The sequence below is a fragment of the Lichenostomus cassidix genome, chromosome 3 (genome assembly GCF_008360975.1).
Source record: "Lichenostomus cassidix isolate B80296 chromosome 3, HeHo_3.0, whole genome shotgun sequence".
Taxonomy (NCBI): Eukaryota; Metazoa; Chordata; class Aves; order Passeriformes; family Meliphagidae; genus Lichenostomus; species Lichenostomus cassidix.
In genome coordinates, this window is record NC_139483.1 from 103338392 (window position 1) to 103355938 (window position 17547).

A 17547-nucleotide genomic window follows, 5' to 3' on the forward strand; every position below is an offset into this window, starting at 1 on the left:
AGCAAACCCCTCCAAGAGGTGGGTGAATCTGCGGACACCTGGTGTGACCCGCCCAGATCAGCAGGACTCCCAGGAGATTTTCTCCTGGTATTTGCTCCAGGGTATTGCACCTCTGCTCATTCAGTGTGGACAGGGCTGGGAGACCACGGCTGAATCCATCAAAACCAAGCTAAGCCTGTTCACTGCGGCAATCCTGCTGCTATTTCATCCGGTTGATATGTAATTGTTTCTGTTGCAGGAAGGTTCCATCATCCCCTTCATTAAAATGCAAATTTTACACTAATTAAAAATGCTGGGAGCCTTTGCACAATTTATGACCAAATCTTAGAGTCCAGAAACCCCCACGCTGGGGAGGAGCAGTAAGACAGTTTTGAAACTGCTGGAATAAATCCTTATCTCAGAACACTTAGGATGTTTTAGCTGATAAAAGTTCTTTGTGGACTTCTAAAATTAATTTGTTCCACCTAGATTGGAAAACAGACAAAGCAGAAGGCATTCAAGCAGAATTACATTCCTACAGATAAATGCATCATCTAAAGCTTTTCACACACCAGAGAAAGGAAGAAGAAGGGTCCCATTTTATGCTCTGATGCAGCAGTAAGTGATCTTATTTCTGCTCAGCCTTCCTTTCCCAACCAGAAATTTTGCATATCCCCCTGTATAGCTGACCTACTCTAACAACACTGGGAACTAGCCTGCTGGGATCTCTCAGTTTAGAGTAAATCCCATCTGCTCGTAATTAGTCAGTAATGGTGGAATTTGTTCTGAGATGTGCTGGAGTGAATGCTCCTCAGTGACACATAGCAAGCCAGCAAGAGGAGACCTTCAGGCTGTGGCTGCCTGGTTTTCATGCATTGAGCAGAGATCTTTCCAGCAGTGTTCTGCTCTGGGGTGAGGAGCTGAAGAGGTGCTGGGAGAACCTGGGCTGACTGGTCCTCCTCACCTTGCTCCCTTATGGATCTGGCTGCAGTGGGGTCTGTGTCTGGCATGGGGGAAGATGGGATTGGCTAAGGGGCGAAATCCTCCATGAGACCTCATGACACATTCACAGCATGTGAAACCACCTGTGGCATCTTGGCATGACTGAAGCCTTTCAGTCTGCCCTAGGGGAGGAAGGTGTGTGATCTCCCTGCTGGGAAGCACCTGGGGCAAGGATCAGGCTGTAGGAAATCTTTGCTCTTCCTCCACAGGATATCTCATGGCTGTAGCCAGAGGCTCTACCTCCTACCTGCATTCAGCCAGCCCAGTTTCAATTTCCAGTGCCCTCACCTTTCCTGAAAACCAGGCAGACACAGCCTGAAGGTCCCATCTGGCTGGCCTGGTACGTGCCACTGAGATGTAGTCTTTTCCCTTATTTTCCTTAAGCCATTAGCATTTTGCAGCTGGTTTATACCCTCCTGCCCCAGGGAAACCCTTCTTCTGGGCATGAGCAAATCACAGTGTGTCACTGGGGGAAAAAATATTCCTAGAGATGCAAAAACAACCCTGATGTGAAAAAACCCTTCTGCCTTGGAAATTAAATAAATGGCAATGGAGGGTGGCAGGTCTGTGCACAGCCTGGCCTCCTGCAGGAGCAGGAGAAGCAGGGGTGTGACCAGCATCCAACACTGTGTGGGGAGAGCTAGGCAGGCTGGCACAGGGATCTCTCCCAATGTGCCACTGGAAGTGCCTGCCCATGGTGCCCCTCATGCCTCTGTTTGAGGTTCCTGTTTCTGTTTTTCATCTCCTGGAAAGGACAAACACACACACCTAACTCCAGCAATGCCTGTGCAGAGCCTGTTTCTGGCGCATGTATAAATCAGCAGCAATTTCTACCAAGGTAAATTTCGTTACCCATTATAAAATTGTCATAAGTTAGGTCAGAATCCAGCCTCCTGAGGGGCTGCTAATGGACCCTGGGGAGTCTGGCTATGTGTGTGTACGTGCATGGATACGTAAGCAAGAGGAAGGGAGGCCAGAACTCAAACCACTCCTGTTACTCTCATTGCAATGCCGTGCCTGCGAGAGACAGGCTCCTCTAGTGCCAAGCTCTCTACAAGCCAGGAATAAAGCAAAGTTCCTCCTGCAAAGAGCCCACTCTCTGGCTTAGTGACAGATGTAACAGGTGAATGATATGGAAATGTGGGAGTGTGGAAGGACAGGGTAATTCTAGACACTTGCCTTTGCCCGGTGTCACTGTGGGCACAGCAGCACCATCAGTCCCAGAGCACACCCAGAGCCTTTCTGCACATTAGATTAGTGACTGCAGATGGGTGAACTTCTGCAAATTTAGGGCATTGACAGGTCTGGTCTGTTATTCATGCAGAGTGATCGAACACAGGCATTAATTTCTGTGAGGCAAGACTCTTTATGGCTCCCTCTGGATCATCCAGTGGATACTGAATTGCTGTCCTTCTGGTGGTAGATAAATCGTCTACGAGAATCCAGGATGATCTGAGACTACATTATTAGGATTGTTTCCACATTCTCAGCCCTGGTACTTAAACACAGTAAATAAAGAAATTAAAGATGATTTGTTTTTCATTCAGTTGAACTATTCTAAGATTTTAGGGGAAAAAAAAAATCAAAAATCATCCTGATAGGTCCAGAGTTATAAATAGCAACACTGCACGTACTGGGGAAAATGCTGCATTCCTCCAGGTTCTTGTAAGAAAAAGGATTAAGAGAATGTGAAACTCGTAAAATTTATAGTGGCCCTTGGCCGGATGTGATGTCTCAGTGCATGCAAGGCACATACCAAACATGAAGTCAAGCAGTCATTGAAGATTTATATCTGCTGCATCTCTGTCCCAATAGCACCATATGTTTATATGGACTACGCATTTATTATTGGAAATTGAAGGTCTGCCTCATCACTTCTTACTGGAATCTCATGGATTTGTTTTCTGAAGGACATTGAGAGCAAACCAAGCTCCCACTTATATCCTGGGTCTATTTTAGTTTAAAGTGAAATCTAAAATATGTGTTCCTTTTTCTTAGCAAGGAGCAGGATTCCTGAAATTAGAGAATGGGAGCACACAGCAGTCAGCTACCTCATTTCCATGCTTCTAGTTGTAAAACCTTGTCTTCATATGTAGGGATTTTATAAAAATCTTACATTTTCCTGGTACTGTACACATATCCCATCATTCGAGCTGGCTGCGAAACAACTCCCCCGACTGAAATGCTGCCAAAAATCCAGGATCATCCCCAGTCTACAACAGCAATAGTCCTGGAAATCTGTCAAAGCAGAAGAAGTGAGAGGTGGGGGCTGGGGTGTGTGTGCTTCCCCAGCAGGCTTCAGCCCAGGCTGAAGCTCAGGCCCCAAGTGCCCTGGTTTGCCCCACTGGTAGCAGGGGCAGAGTTGCTGCTGACAGAGAAGTCACACATGGGTGGTGGAATGCTGAGTGAGTGCTGCTGGTGAGAAGGACACACCTGGGAGGTGGAATGGGCAAGAGAAGGTCCCAGTGTGCTGTGGGATATGAGGGGCAGGGGTGGCTCAGTGAGAGCCATCCAGGACAGAGGCACTGCCCAGCTCAGAGCCCTCCCCTGAGCAGGCAGGCAGCCGAAAACGTGTGCTGCTGTTTTGACTACCTGTCCTGTGCAGCTGGAGGGATGTGAGCTATAATTTGCCAGAGGAAACCAAGCTGTTTTCCCAGGCACTCATTCCCAGGAGCTGGTGGCAGGTGGGGATGCCCCCGGCATGGGCCCCCCCACCTGCCAGGGAAGGGAGGGTCCCTAGCACTCTCTGCTGAGCCTGAACCTGTGCCAGCAGCAGGAAGTGATAACTTAAACAAGCACAGCCATGGGTAATTGTGGTAGCTAAAATAATATTCCATGCTCCATGGAGATGGGATTGTTTTGGTTAACCAATGTGTAACTCACACCATTAAGCAGTTCCTGCTCACAATGAGGGTTACATGATACTTGATGTCACTTTACTTAACCTACAGTCTAAGGTGTTGCTTTTTTTCCTAGTCTAATCTGGGCCTGTGTGAATTTGTCACTTCTGCCCTGCAGAGCTGCGCTTAGGTCACAGTTATCCCAAGGACAGACACACACACTTTTGGGGTATATCCTCACATATAGGGGAATTTAAATGTCCAGAAGGTGTCCCCTGGCCTTAGGCAGGTTTTCTGCCCATTAATGGCCTCTCCACATCTTTAGTCAGGCTGCCCATGTCCAAACAGCCAGCTGGGAACAGCCTGTAGTCCCTGTTACATCCTAGACTATTCCCTGGGATTGGAAGGGCTGTGCTGGTGGCCCAGCCCTAAACTGAGCTATGTCAGTGCTGCCAACTTAGCAGCACCTGTGATCAAGTTTTGGGGCTTAAACCTGCAAACCTTGACCTTCAGGATGAGTTTGCTAGTATGGATGTAACCTCTGCTTTCTTCACGGGGAAGCAGAATAAACAAGAAAAACCTCTCACTTATTTACATAAACTATTATGCTGCTTACCCAAAATGCTACCTACTAATACATTACCTTGGCTGGAATCCGTTTAGCTTTTGATTTCACAGGTGATACTAGACTCTGTACATCACCACTGCTGTGAAAAGATATGCAAAAGGCAGCAGAAGCCACAGGCATCACCCCAGTAGCTCAGACCTGGGCTGTGGGTGCAGACATGGTGCCTTCAAGGAGGGCAGCACTACCTGCAGTGTGGTCTGGGCCAAAAACCATGCCCTCCCTGTTCAATAGCATGCAATGCTGACCATTCTAGCTGAGATGGAGCCAGGGATACCCAGCTCTGAACTAATGGGTGTAAGTCACATGCTTAAAAGTTACCTGCCTGACCCCAGACACAGTGGTGTCACTAAGGTTGAGGGGGTCTTGCTTCTAGCTGGGTCTGGCCATCAGAAATATATCTGAGATCCTATATGAGATGTTTGGAAGAAGCAGGGGTGGAAGCAGGGCCCACACCAGTCTTGTGCAAATAAATCTGATCTCTCTCTCTCTCACCTCCTAATTTTGATTTTGTGCTGCAAAGATCCCAAATGTCTCCTGGTACAAAATGAAAAGGAACAGAGAGTGATGTTTCTTCTCCAGGCTGGCAGTGTTTCAACCCTTGGACTTGTCTTCTAAGTTAAAATTGCCCAACTAGCTGAATACCTCCTTCTGTTCCTGGATTACTGTGTTTGGCTTCTGCTGATTTATGGGAGCTGCGACTTCATGACCTCAACATGTGCTCTGAAGAAAGTGAGCTTGTGCCAGAAACCAGGAGCTACCCACGGGAAAACAAAGCAAAGGGAGATGGATTTGGTCTGTGCACTGTGCCTGGGGCTCAGGTGCTCTGTGCCATCACCATCACAGAGCATCTGTGGCTGCTCAGCTGGGAGGAGGGAGAGAGAGGGAGATGACACCATTCCCTTCCTGAGGTGCTCAGTGCCTTCATCCCCCCATAACCCCACTGTCCTCAGCTGTTCCCAGCATCCCCAGGGATTCCCTGGAGTGGCTGATTAAGGGGCCACAAGAATGCAACTTGATTTGATCACAACCACTCTGATGTATTTTCCATATTTGAGTGGAAAAAGCTGCAGCTCTGCCCTGGTGTAAAGGTAAAAGATTGACCCAGTGTGTCTGCAGCAGGAAAGTCCTCACAGGCTTTCAGCAACAGAAAAAAGCAGAAAGACAGATCAGTGATAACAGAGGGACTGCTTTCCACACGCACTGAGCTGGCAAGGACACAAAGGACACACACAGAGGATTCAATTTTTTTCCTAATTTCATCTGACATTTAGCAATCGTAACTTTTCATTTGAGTAATAAATGGGTTTGTCCTTTCCAGCAAAACTGCTGTGGACATATTATTCCCTTTATGGTGTGTTTTGCTGAATTCCAGATGTTGCTGTTTATTCAAGTCAAAGTTCAACCAAAGAAGAGTCAACAACAAAAAAAAAAAAACAAGAAGAAGAAGAAGTTTTGCTCAAAATGAAAAAGAAAATAAAAGATTTTGAAGTTATGTTGTGCAGGTATTACTCTTATATGGAGCTTTACACTGAGCTGAAGTACAGGAATGCAGTGAATCATTCCAGGGGAGTGAAAATGACTGTCAGTGCTTGCTTCTCCCATTAACCTTTTTTAATGTGAACTTATAAAATAATATGTGGTCTGGGAGATGAGGGAAAAAAGAGCACTCACTGAGCCAGCCTCCACAGAGAAATTGTGATCTTTCCTGATATAATGATGAAAGAAATAACCCTTTGCTTATCCAGTCTATCCCTATATCAAGTGCCTCTCTCCACAGGCAGAGATGGAGCAACCAGAGGAAACACATGATTAAAGATGAGGCTTATTCAGGTTATGCCCAATTGTTTCTTCCTCAGGTGAGATCCATGTGCTGGGTGCTGCACAAAGCAAAACCTGATCCTCACTAGAACACTGATAGGCTAAAACAAGACACCACACTCCTTGCACAGATATAAGAAGATGAAACATTCTTCAGATGCTTTCTCAATAATTGAAATATAATTGCTTGCATTTTAACTAGCTTTTAATCTTGGGAACCAGTCCCTCTGGAACCAGCCCAGGTGGCTGTAGAGCAGCCTTGGGGTAGTGTTGAATAGCAAACCTCTGACTACACTTGTGTCTGGGTTCTGGAGTGAGAAGATGACATAAAGCTGAATTTTTCCTCCCTATATAACTAAACTGAAGCTGTGAATTTGCCTCCAGTTTTGCTAGATTTCATCCTTATTGCAAAGGAAAGTAAGCAGAGCAAAAGCAAGAGGATTGTTCTTATCATATGGAAGATGTTCAAAAGAGTGCCCTGCTACCTGCTGTTGCTAGCTGAAGGCTGCTGAGATATTTAGCAACCTATTTGAACTAATTCCATTCCCTGGGACTTCATTTTAAGATCCTGAATCAGCTTTTCATCCCTGTCAAGTGGTATGAAATCACCCCTGATGGGTAACTTGCCTGAGGAGGTTTTGAGGTGTGCCTGCCTGTCCATCACTGGGCTGCTGCCATGAGGGACAGAAGTGGAGAGAGAGTGCTCCCTGTGGCCTGTGGGCATGATGGAGACATTTCCTGAAGCCATTGGGAACTGGGAACCACCTCCTCAGGAGGCCAAGAGGCTGGTATCTCCCCAGTCCAATGCAGGTGAGAATAAAGGCATGTGGCTTCAGGAGTGAAGAGACCTTAAAATGGGCTGGAAATGAGCAGCAGTGCAAAATCAGCACAGAGCACAAACAATAGGTAGCTTTTCCCTGGCCAGTTTTAATGTTTGGCAAGCTCCTGAGCAACCTTTCACTCAGTAATCCTTGGAGCACTTCAAGAGGTCATCAGGTTCACATGGAGCTGATCTTGCACTGTGCAGACACAATGGATTAGTCACAGAGATGCATCCAGCAGCTCACAGCTCTCCCTCCACCCTGCATAAGTCACAGAATCATGGAATCATTCAGGTTGAAAAAGACCTCTAAGATCCCCAAGTCCAACCATTAACCAGCACTGACAAGTCCCCCACTAAACCATGTCCCTCAGTGACACATCTGCATGGTTTTCAAATACCTTCAGGGATGATGACTCCACCACTTCCCTGGACAGCCTGTTCCAATGCTTGACTACCCTTTCTGTGAAATTTTTCCTAATAACAAATCTAAACCTCCTCTGATGCAACTTGACGTCCCTGCAACCTATCTTGTGACAGATTCGAGGTGGCCTTGATGTGGGTTTCTGGGTGCTGGCAGGAGACTGCCACAGAGACAGAAATGCTGGTGATGCTGAGTGAGGGGTTCCTTCTCCTCTGGCCCTGTCTTCATTCCATGTGAGACATAACAGGGAAATGTCAGTGCTGGGAGTGGCTGCCTTGAAGCAGCAGAGCTGAAGTACAAATTGAAAACTAAAATGTCAAATGGTTGTGCCCAGACTGATGTTTTTGAGTACCTTTGCCCCTGATCATGAAGAGATTTGATCTTATTTCCCTCAGGAGCACTTTCTCCCAACTCAGCAGGGGCAGAGGCAGTAGTGGGTGGCTGCCCTTATGAGCCTTTGTGGCTCCTTGACACAAAACAACCAAAAGTCAATTGACAGCTCCCCAGGGCATCTATTTCCCTCAAGTTTGGTACCTTCTTAATTAAAAACTCACTAGGTATCAAACAGATCTTTGTTTTTATTTGATTTGGCTGCCTTTGAGAAGGGGGAAGGGTAAACAACCTTTTCTCTACTTCCTAACAGGAATATTTGCCTGTGGACATAGCCTAATCTAACTTTCAAGCAAATAGATCAATATTTGCTTTTCACCACATTGAAACTTGCTGTAAGCATTCCTTGTGCAGAAATTAATACATGTTGATGTTAGTTAGGGGCCATTGATTTGGCTGGTGTATGAAGGTAAAGTCTGCTTCAATTCAGCAGAGTCAGGTATATGGCAGCAGAGAAGTTGTCCTCATATATTTCACAGTTGTATCAAGTCTGGTTTCCAAAATGAAGTTGAAATCAAGATAGAAAATAAATTATGAATGGAAAATTAACTGCATGAGATCAAAGAGGAATCAGGATGGGTACCTGGAGTTGTGGAGGAGAGACTGATTTTAAGGAGGGGAATGCTGTTGCAGGCTGGGTTACTGCTATCCCCTGCCTGACTGCCTAAACCTGCATATCTCAAGTTTCCCAGGTCACAAGGTTATTCATATTTGCTTCCATTATAGCCTCTCCTAGGGCACTAATGCACCACTCCTTTTGTGTTTGCCATGAGGAAATACATAGCATTAGCCTGCCTGCAGTCTACACAGACAAGGTAAGTAGAAAGTGGGAGATAACATTATTGTTATGCTTATTTACGAGCTGGGAAGATTCAGGGAAGGAGATTAAGGGACAGCCTGTGGCAGTCTGAGGCAAATGGAAGTTACAGATTGGTCTCCCAAGATCCCTGTTAGTGTCCTCCTTGTATGGCCACCTCTCCCAGAATACCCTGGTCTCATTGGGACAAATGAAATTTGAGCTATGCCAACTATCCCTGTAAAATGACCCTGCCAAAACATGAATGTATTTTACAAACAGATATACCTTTTCTTTGCAAATTAGTAGTAGCGACCCATTAGACCTACTACAGATATCTTTGGCTTAGTACCAGCGTCACTGATGATGCTTTGAAGGCAGATGCTACTGAATGTTGCCGGGGGCAAGACTTTCTTCTCTGGGCCTGTAAACACCCCAGTGTGTAATACAGTGGCCAGGGAGAGTGGTGGCACAGAGACACATGGGTTTGATCGCCAAACAGAGCACTCAGAACCTGGAACATGTGCACTGTGCAGTGGTACGATATAAGAAGCTATTTAAGGTCTCAGCTGGAAAACAAACACAGGAAAGATAACCATGGATTGCAAGGCTGTTTGAGATCTACGTAGATACACTGTTTTGACAGCAGAAATTATAAACAGCTCATTTTTGTTGACCTGTGCCCTACAATCTGTTTGAAAGCAATTCCTGCTTTTTATCTGAGAAACTGATGGTGGAAAACATTGCTTGCATGGAAAATATTGTCTCGATCATCTCTTGCCCAATGGTTTGTTTCGAAATTGTGATTAACAGAGCTAATGCTCATTCTTCCTTGGCAGTACCTGAGTGTGAGCTCCCAAGGCGCTGTCACTGACTGATGGGTCTGTGCTGATGAGTCAGAGCCGACATGTCTGTGATGAACTGATAAAAGGAGGATGACACTTCAGGCAAAACAAACCATGGGAGACCCACACATATCAGCCTATTCCATGCTACTTTCACCAGTGGTGGAAGAGGAAAGTGGAAAAGGGAGATAGGAAGGAGAAGGGCAATAGGAGGAAAATCAGGGCATGGATCAGGCAGGGCACATTAAAAAACCATTTCCAAAGCAGAGAAAAGTGGCTCCCACACAGAAATCTGCTCTGTTTTGTCCTGCTTAGTTAACAGAAATGCTGCAGTCTTCCCACACCTCTCCTCTTGTTACTGGTGACAGCGTGAGAGAACCAGGCTGTTTCAGCATGTTTTTCTGTCTTCCTTGCTATTAGACTCGACCTGCTGCTTGCTCTTCCCTTCTTGGGAGAGTGACAAGGTGGAGGCAGGGGTCTGGTGGTTCAGGGCATCCTTCCTGGAGGTGAAGTAAGGCCAGCAAGACAGTAAACATGTCGGTTTGGGCAGGTTTGACCAAACAGTGGTTGCTATGTTTCTGCCAGGTGCTATGGGCAAAGCAGGAACTATAAGGGGAGGAAGGAAAGTCTCTCAGGCTGCTATAAGCAGTTTAGGCTGGTTTCACTGTCCTCTGAAGGGTGCAGGCAGGGGTCAGCCTGTGTGGGAGCAAGAGCATTGCTGCACCTGTGATAGGTAGAGGATTTTGCTCAATTAATCTAAGAGACTAGACTTCTTTTAGCAAAGCTAGCTGGAAAAGGAGAATAGCAGCTCATTTTACACACTCTAAGTGTGTTTCTCTGGGACTGAGGTCCAGCAGGCTCCAAGAAACCCCTTCCCAGTGACAGAGCCTTAGCTAGACCTATGTCTGAGTCTCCCCAGTCCAGGGAGTCTACTCTGCCCAGTTAGCTCTGAGAAACCTTCTTTTGGAAGTATCATTGCAGACCATTTGCTAGTCTGGATCAGTGCCTGGATTTTGCATACGTATTTGTCCTTTGACCCATAACTGGGCTTTCATTGTTTCAGTTATAGGAGTCACTAAAGTTGCAGAACATGCAGAGTTAGAGGCAGGCCAGGCTGTTTCACCCCAGAGACTGGTTTTCAGCTGCATGCTATTGTGTTAGAAATCTGTATTTATGGAAGACACACTTAACACAAGTGCAATTGAACCCTCTTGTCTGGCTGTGTTCTGCCTACCCGCTGCTGGCCAGACAAATTGCTCCCAGGACATGGCAGCCAACTGGGTGCCAATTCCAATCTGTTTCTCACTTCTAAAGCACTGATGTTGATCATTTCTGACAGAAGTCAGTTGTCATCAGCACCTCCCCAAGTTTGTGCCACGACTGCTCCCTGTGCAGGTTTCAAATCTCCAATCCTCTCTCCAGTCAGGTGTGCTCTGCACTCCATCATGCAGAGTGGGACACCATGAGGCATCCTTAGGTAGGGTAGACACAGAGAAACTGCCTGGTGGGAATAGTCCATATTTCATACCCTGTGCAGCACTTGCTTGTGAGAGTGTTTGATGGTCTGAGGGCAAAAACCATGCTGGCAATGGCACTAATATTCTATTGATATGGAAGCCTCCAGGCCTGTGCCCTGGTCTTATTTATTCCCTAAATCAGACTTAACCTAAATAACCAGTAAGCTGTGTAGGAAAACATCAGTCTAATTCACTATAGAAGAGAGACCCTCACTGTGGGAGTGCAGCAGATCCTACCCAAGGCTCAACAAAAAGCCTGGGGGCTCTTCGTGCTGGAGGGAACACACCAGGCTGCATTCCCTGTCCAGCTCTGTGCCCACACCAGTGGTGTTCACACCCACTGGGCAGCATTTGTACTGCTACCTCTGTGATCTCTTGCTACCAGACACAGTTCAAAATTAAGCAATCACATTTTTAACTGGATATCTTCTACCTCATCGGTTCTTACAGTGCAGATCTGGGCAGGAAACATCTGCTTCAGTGACTGCGGCAGCCAGAGTGGTCAAGTGAGCTCCGGCAAAATGGGGAATAAACACAGCTTGTGCATAACAAAGTGGTGTCCGGCAGCAAATTCCTCTCATCAGAAAGAAAACTGAATCTGCCCCTTGTTTCCCTGAATCCTGTCTGTTTCCCTGTTAAGCCCCAACGATTTCAAGCATCCCAGGCATGCAAGGAAACACTGTTGATGTCCGGCAGCCAGAGGTCGGCCGGGAAGAGGGGATGGAGCTCAGGAAGTCTGGGCCCCTGACAATGAAACAAATACTGCGTGGAGAGCATATTCTGGGTCATAAAAGGGTTTCCCCAGTGTTCAGTCTGTCTGAGACAATTTTCTATTTAAACTCCCCAGCTGTAGCCTGAGGAAGGGGCAGCGGAGCACAGAGTGAATCACCCATCCTGTCCAAGAGAATCCCGACGTAGGAAATTTCCTGCCTTTGGAAAGAAAACAAGACACACAGTCACTGCTGGTGCCAGAGGGGAATCCAGCACCACCTAACAGGGACATCCATGAGGCCATCCGGGAGTCCAGACGTCTTTCCATCTGCCATTGATGCCCCATGCTCAGGAACACATGGCCAGGGGCACTTGCTGATGGGTCTGCTGTGCTGGAATAGAGCCACAACACAGGGCAGGTTGCCCCAGAACAAAGCCCAGGCTGTGCCAGGGGAGGATGTGGTTCACAGTCACCAACACCATGCTCTTCCTGGCTGCTGGAAGCAAGGGGAGCATCCCTTCCCAGCTCTGTTCCTCACAAGGCAGACTGTTGTCAAGGTGATCAAATCCATCCCCACACTGGTTCACGAGCTGCATAGTGTGGTACTTTCTCACCTCACAAAAGGACTTTTACAGAAAATTTTTCATCAGAGGAAGGTTCAAGTTACAAAACACTGTCATTCCCTGAATCAACACTAAATCATGTCCAGACTCAGACTTCAGCCACAGGAATTCTTAAACTACTGACTGTGATGAAGAAAGGTGTGAAAGTGATAAAATGTAGGGCAGCATTAGCTTAGCTACACCTATTTAAACCCAGTTATCTACAGCACTCAAGTTTTACATTTGTGCTTCAGGCTGAATTTCATGTCATTTTGTATATTTTAAATGGGATTAAGGAAGGCATTTTGAAAAATTTTTTAGTCTAATTTCCCCCTCATTGAACCATTGAGAGTTTCAACGAGAGCATCCCAGGGAACACAGAAAAGCAGAATGTGTGTGTCTCCAGAATCAATGTAGTCAAACATGCAAAATGCTGATCTACTAAAAATTCAGTGAACTGATTCAATCACGCTTGTATCATTTCAATAAGTTACCTTTTTACAGGAAGGTTTCATATTGGATCAGACAGTTTTCATTGTGTCACTGCATCTTCATGTCAGATGCAAAACATGCAGTAGGTCACCTGTCTGTCAGACAGAGACTGCCTTACAAATACAGTTTTTGAGAACTTGCTCTATTTCATAGTAAGTAACATTTGCAACAATTTTATGCAGCCCATTATGCTAACCAAAAAACCATTTCCATTTATTTGGCTAACTTTGCATTAGCTCTAAATTAGGCATTGTATTTAACTATGCACTTCCATAATAAGTCCTCATTTTATTCATTAGAGAAGTAAATTTCTACTTAAAATATTTGGTAAACAAATAAGGGAAAATATCTTTGTCTGTGAGTGTGCTAGAGGTGCAGTCCTCACTCACAGTGTCTTTATGGAAAAAGTTTGTGAATATTTTTACAGGAAAGGTGGGATTTGCCCAACCAACTCCAGATGTTCACGCTGTAAATTTCTGCCTATGAGCTAGAGTGTTTTTTTAGTCAATGGAGAAATACAGGTACTTCAGGATGCATTTTCCCTTATCTTAATGTCTGCAACTGCTCTGATTGCACCCTGAAAATGCCTGTTTCTTTCCCTTGTCTGTGAAGGGAACCTGAAATGACTGGCACTGATGCAGATATCCAGGCTATGTCTGCACTAGAAAACTAAAATGCAAGAGATCATTCCTTGGCCCTGAAGATGAGGGGCAAAGAATGGCACAAAATGCTCTTGCCCTCAGAAGTCGTAAGGTAGCCCCCAGGTGACTGCTACTGCCCTGCCCTGAGCCCACCAGGCCTTTGGGAGAGCCCTGGGTGGCCCAGGTTGAAATAATGCTGAGAACAAGCAGCTGGGATGGTGTAGAAGCACTGTGGATGGCCACAGGAGGAAGCTGCAGTAGCTGGCCCAGGAAGAGACTTTTATGTCATAGATATGCCAAATAATAGAAGTGAATCCTACCAAATGTCTTGGGGGTGTTCAGGTCCTCCTCTGCTGCCTTCACTGCCTGTAATTGCAAATGCTTTGTTTGATGCTTGGATGCTGTTGGTGTTTCTTCTGCAACAGAACTATGGTTTCTGGTGTTTGCTGCCCTGACCTTTCCTCTTATCCTCCCTGAAGCATAAAGGTATTTTTTGTCAGTGCCTCCAGGTCTTTTCACAAACCATGCAGGAAGAGGATGGCTCATTTACCTCCATAGAGATTTCTCTAAATTGATTTCCCTCCAGTGGATTTGTGCTGTTTGAAGGATTAAGTTTTTCATTTGCTATTTGGTGATTATGAAAATCATTGGGGACAGAATTGCAAGATCAAGCAATGCTGAAACCAAAGGGCTTCCTGAGTGAACTTTTGCTGGTCCTTTGATGTCAGCACATGACTCTTCTCATCCATACCAGAGTCAGTTGCCAACTGCACCCACCAAAGCACCAGCATCCTTTTGTAAATTCTCAGTCTGGGTGGAACACTGGTTGTCAATATAATGGAAAAATCGAATCCTTTTTTTCATCTAGGTTTCATAGTGGAAGGACACTGTTTTATGTTTACTTTTTGCTCAGAAAAATCTGCTTGTTTGTAAACTGTTTCATTATTTTGATACAAAATTTCTCATTTTTCATCTTTCAGTAGCCCTCTCTCCTGTCTGCAAGACAGAAATATCACTGTCACTATGATCTATTGCTGTGGGTATGTACTATGTATGCTAAATCTATCAAATTCTGACCACAGTTTTAGCAGTGAAAGTATAGCATGGCCATGAACAGAATATGGGGAAATAACACCTGAGTTAATTTCATGCAGCTGGGACACCTGATTCTTCACTTTTTTTTTGCTTTGTCTCAGCAGTTTCTGAGAGACTTCTCCACACAGCGGCATAAATGAGAAGCAAGTCTGACCCAGACATTGAGGACAGACAGAAATAAAAATAAAACTCAAACCCAAGGATTCAATGTTTCAGTTCAACAGCAACATAAAAAGTAGTAGAAATGGGATGTGAGAATCTGAGGGGAATCTAGAAATCTTGACATGTCATTACAACTGCTTCTTTATAGCATAAAGTTTTGTTCTTTGATAATACATTACTGAGAAATTTTATCTGTATGCCTTCTCTTCCATGTAAAAACACTGGTTTTCAATTAAGGAAGCTTGCTTTTGTTTCTAATGGTTAAATTTTATTCCTGAAGTTTTAAAACAGAATAAAAAATATTGGTAGGAAGAGTGCTTATATATATCACAGGCAAAATTCCTAAAGACAAGGAGCTCTTGAAAATTGGTCTTCAGACCAATTTTTGCACAAATGAGAAGCACCATGAAAAATGATAACCCATATTAATTAAATCTTTTGGTGTTAGAGAAAAAATTGAGGCACATCTGAAAGCTGAATGGATTTGTAATGTGACTCAGTCTTTTTGCCTCTAGGTCACCACTTCAGAGTTGGTGTGGGCTGGTAGCAACTGAAAGTCATTATTCTCTGACAGCTGTTTGGAGACCTCTGGGAAATGAGCTTGTGTTATCCTGCTAGCAGTGGTAGTGACTGATGCAGCATCAAGTAATCTATCCTCCCTGCAGGGGGTAATTGGTATTTTCCTCCACGATGGCAAACAGAAAGTCTGTAGCTAAAAAAGGCATAAAACAAAATTATCATCCTCTCATATCACCAGCATTAGCCACATTATTATTTTCAGCCCCTAAAGTTCTAATGCTGTGTGCACCTTTTCAGCAGAGGGCCCAAGGCAGCTTTAGATGGGCTGCTGAAGTTAAATATCAACAAACTTTGGATGAGGAGAAGCTGGCAGAATGCATTTGGGCCTTGTTGGCATAATACATTCTTGTAAATATTTCGCAGTCTCTTATTGCAAAAATTTGCAAAGAATGTGTCTCCATCACATGTTTTGATCCAGCACTAACCCTCCCCAAATCCAGGTTTACTGAACTTGAGTTTTAGAGACAGTGAACTTTAGTTTTAGAGCTCACATCTCAGTCAAAGCTATCTTAGTTTACCCATACCACAAATAAAAACTGGGGTCCAACCTCCCCTGGGGTTTCCTGTTATTTCCCTGGTGGGGGCTGACTGATGGAGGGATCTGCATCCAGAGGCACTTTCCTGGTGGAATTTTCTTGCCATGATTTTCCCATCTGGCTCCCTGTGCTCTCAGTGCTCGCTGATGCAGCCTCCTATAGACACTAGTGGTTCACTTAATTAAAAACCAAAGGTTCAAACCAGATGTGTTGCCCTCCAGGGAGGCCTGTCTCACCCCACTGTCTGAAAACTGCTTGGAATGATACACTCACATTATGTGTGTACCTCTGAGGTGCCTGGGAGAAGGAAACTTGCATCTTAGAGTGTGCATTTCTAGAGAGAGTTAACAAAATGGATCTACTATTCAGAGGAAATTAAAAAATGTACTTTGTAGACCTGAAAAAATACGTTAAAAGATTTAAAGTGATCAGTTTGATTTATAAAGGAAAATTTAGTGGTAACTCAAGTTACAGTCAATAAAAAGGTTACAGTGTTAAACAGCTTTTTAAATCTAATGGAGAAGGACATGACAAGAAGCAGTAGCTGGAAACTGAAGCCAGACAAATTCAAATGCAGTCTCATAAACTGTAACTCCCATGAAGCACTGTGCAACCAAGGGGAAATCAAGTTTAACAATGATCCTGACTCAAAGCAGATCATTGCTGGGAGGTGACAGCTGTGCCACCATCTGCAACAAATGTTTAAGCATTGGGACTGTCTGGATGTTGTGATCAGACTCAACTGGCCCATGTGTGGTCTGAGCAGCCAGAGTTGAAACCTGGGATCCTCATACCATTTGAGGAGTTCTGGGCAGTCTGAGATATCCAGACAGACATGAGAATGGCCAGACAGGACACGAGACCTACAGAAGACCCTTTTGGAGTAGAAGCTAGGAAGGACATTACATTAATGAACACATTAATGAATCTGCAAGGATGACGGACTATGGCAAGGAGAGGGCTGAGTCCAGTCCCAGTTGCCCAGAATCCTCTCACAGACAGTGCAGAGCTTTAAGTAGGCTGTTCAAAAATGGGGTTCTGAAATAAATCTGATGAACCATGACATGAAAACACCTATTTGTCTTGGTGCATTGCGAAATGAGAGCATGGAATTTGGCTCAGGTGTTGATATCTTGCTGTAGGCATCTAATGCTATGTGAGATGAATCCAGCACTCAGTCATAACATTAAATGCTCTGATACCATAGCAATGTTTTTAGATATCTTGATTCTAAATTGCAGGATTTTAACTTTTTTATGAATTTTGGATAGTAAAAAACAGCCAAAGGCCAGAAATTCAATGTTTCACCTTAGGCCAAACTAAAAAAAATAAGATAGACTATGAAAGTTATTCCAGTGCTCTCAATGAAAAAAAAACCAAAACATACACTCATTGAAATCAGAAATGCTCATTTCTCTCCCAGAAACACTCCAGGCCATCTTGTGAAGTTTGATGAATATATAAATACTGATGTGATATGTATTGCTCTTCCCAGAAATCCCTTTTCCTGAATATATATTCCCAGCAGTTGGATGACAACCCCATGCCAACACGTATGTTGTTGTGCAATGTCCAACCATAACACTCTGAATGTTGCTCAGCAATACACAGTGAAGCAATTAGGGAAGAAAAGGCAAGGAAGAAATTAACCAACACACAGTAAGGGAAA

General features: G+C 44.8%; 1 long non-coding RNA gene across 1 annotated transcript; it reads left to right on the forward strand.

Annotated features, from left to right (window-relative positions):
• The first annotated feature begins 8645 nt into the window (after nucleotides 1-8645).
• LOC146440342 (uncharacterized) lies at nucleotides 8646-14981 on the forward strand. Its single transcript, XR_014851407.1, has 3 exons — nucleotides 8646-8716; nucleotides 14487-14546; nucleotides 14706-14981. It is a non-coding gene; the product is annotated as an uncharacterized LOC146440342 (long non-coding RNA).
• The last annotated feature ends 2566 nt before the right edge of the window (nucleotides 14982-17547 follow it).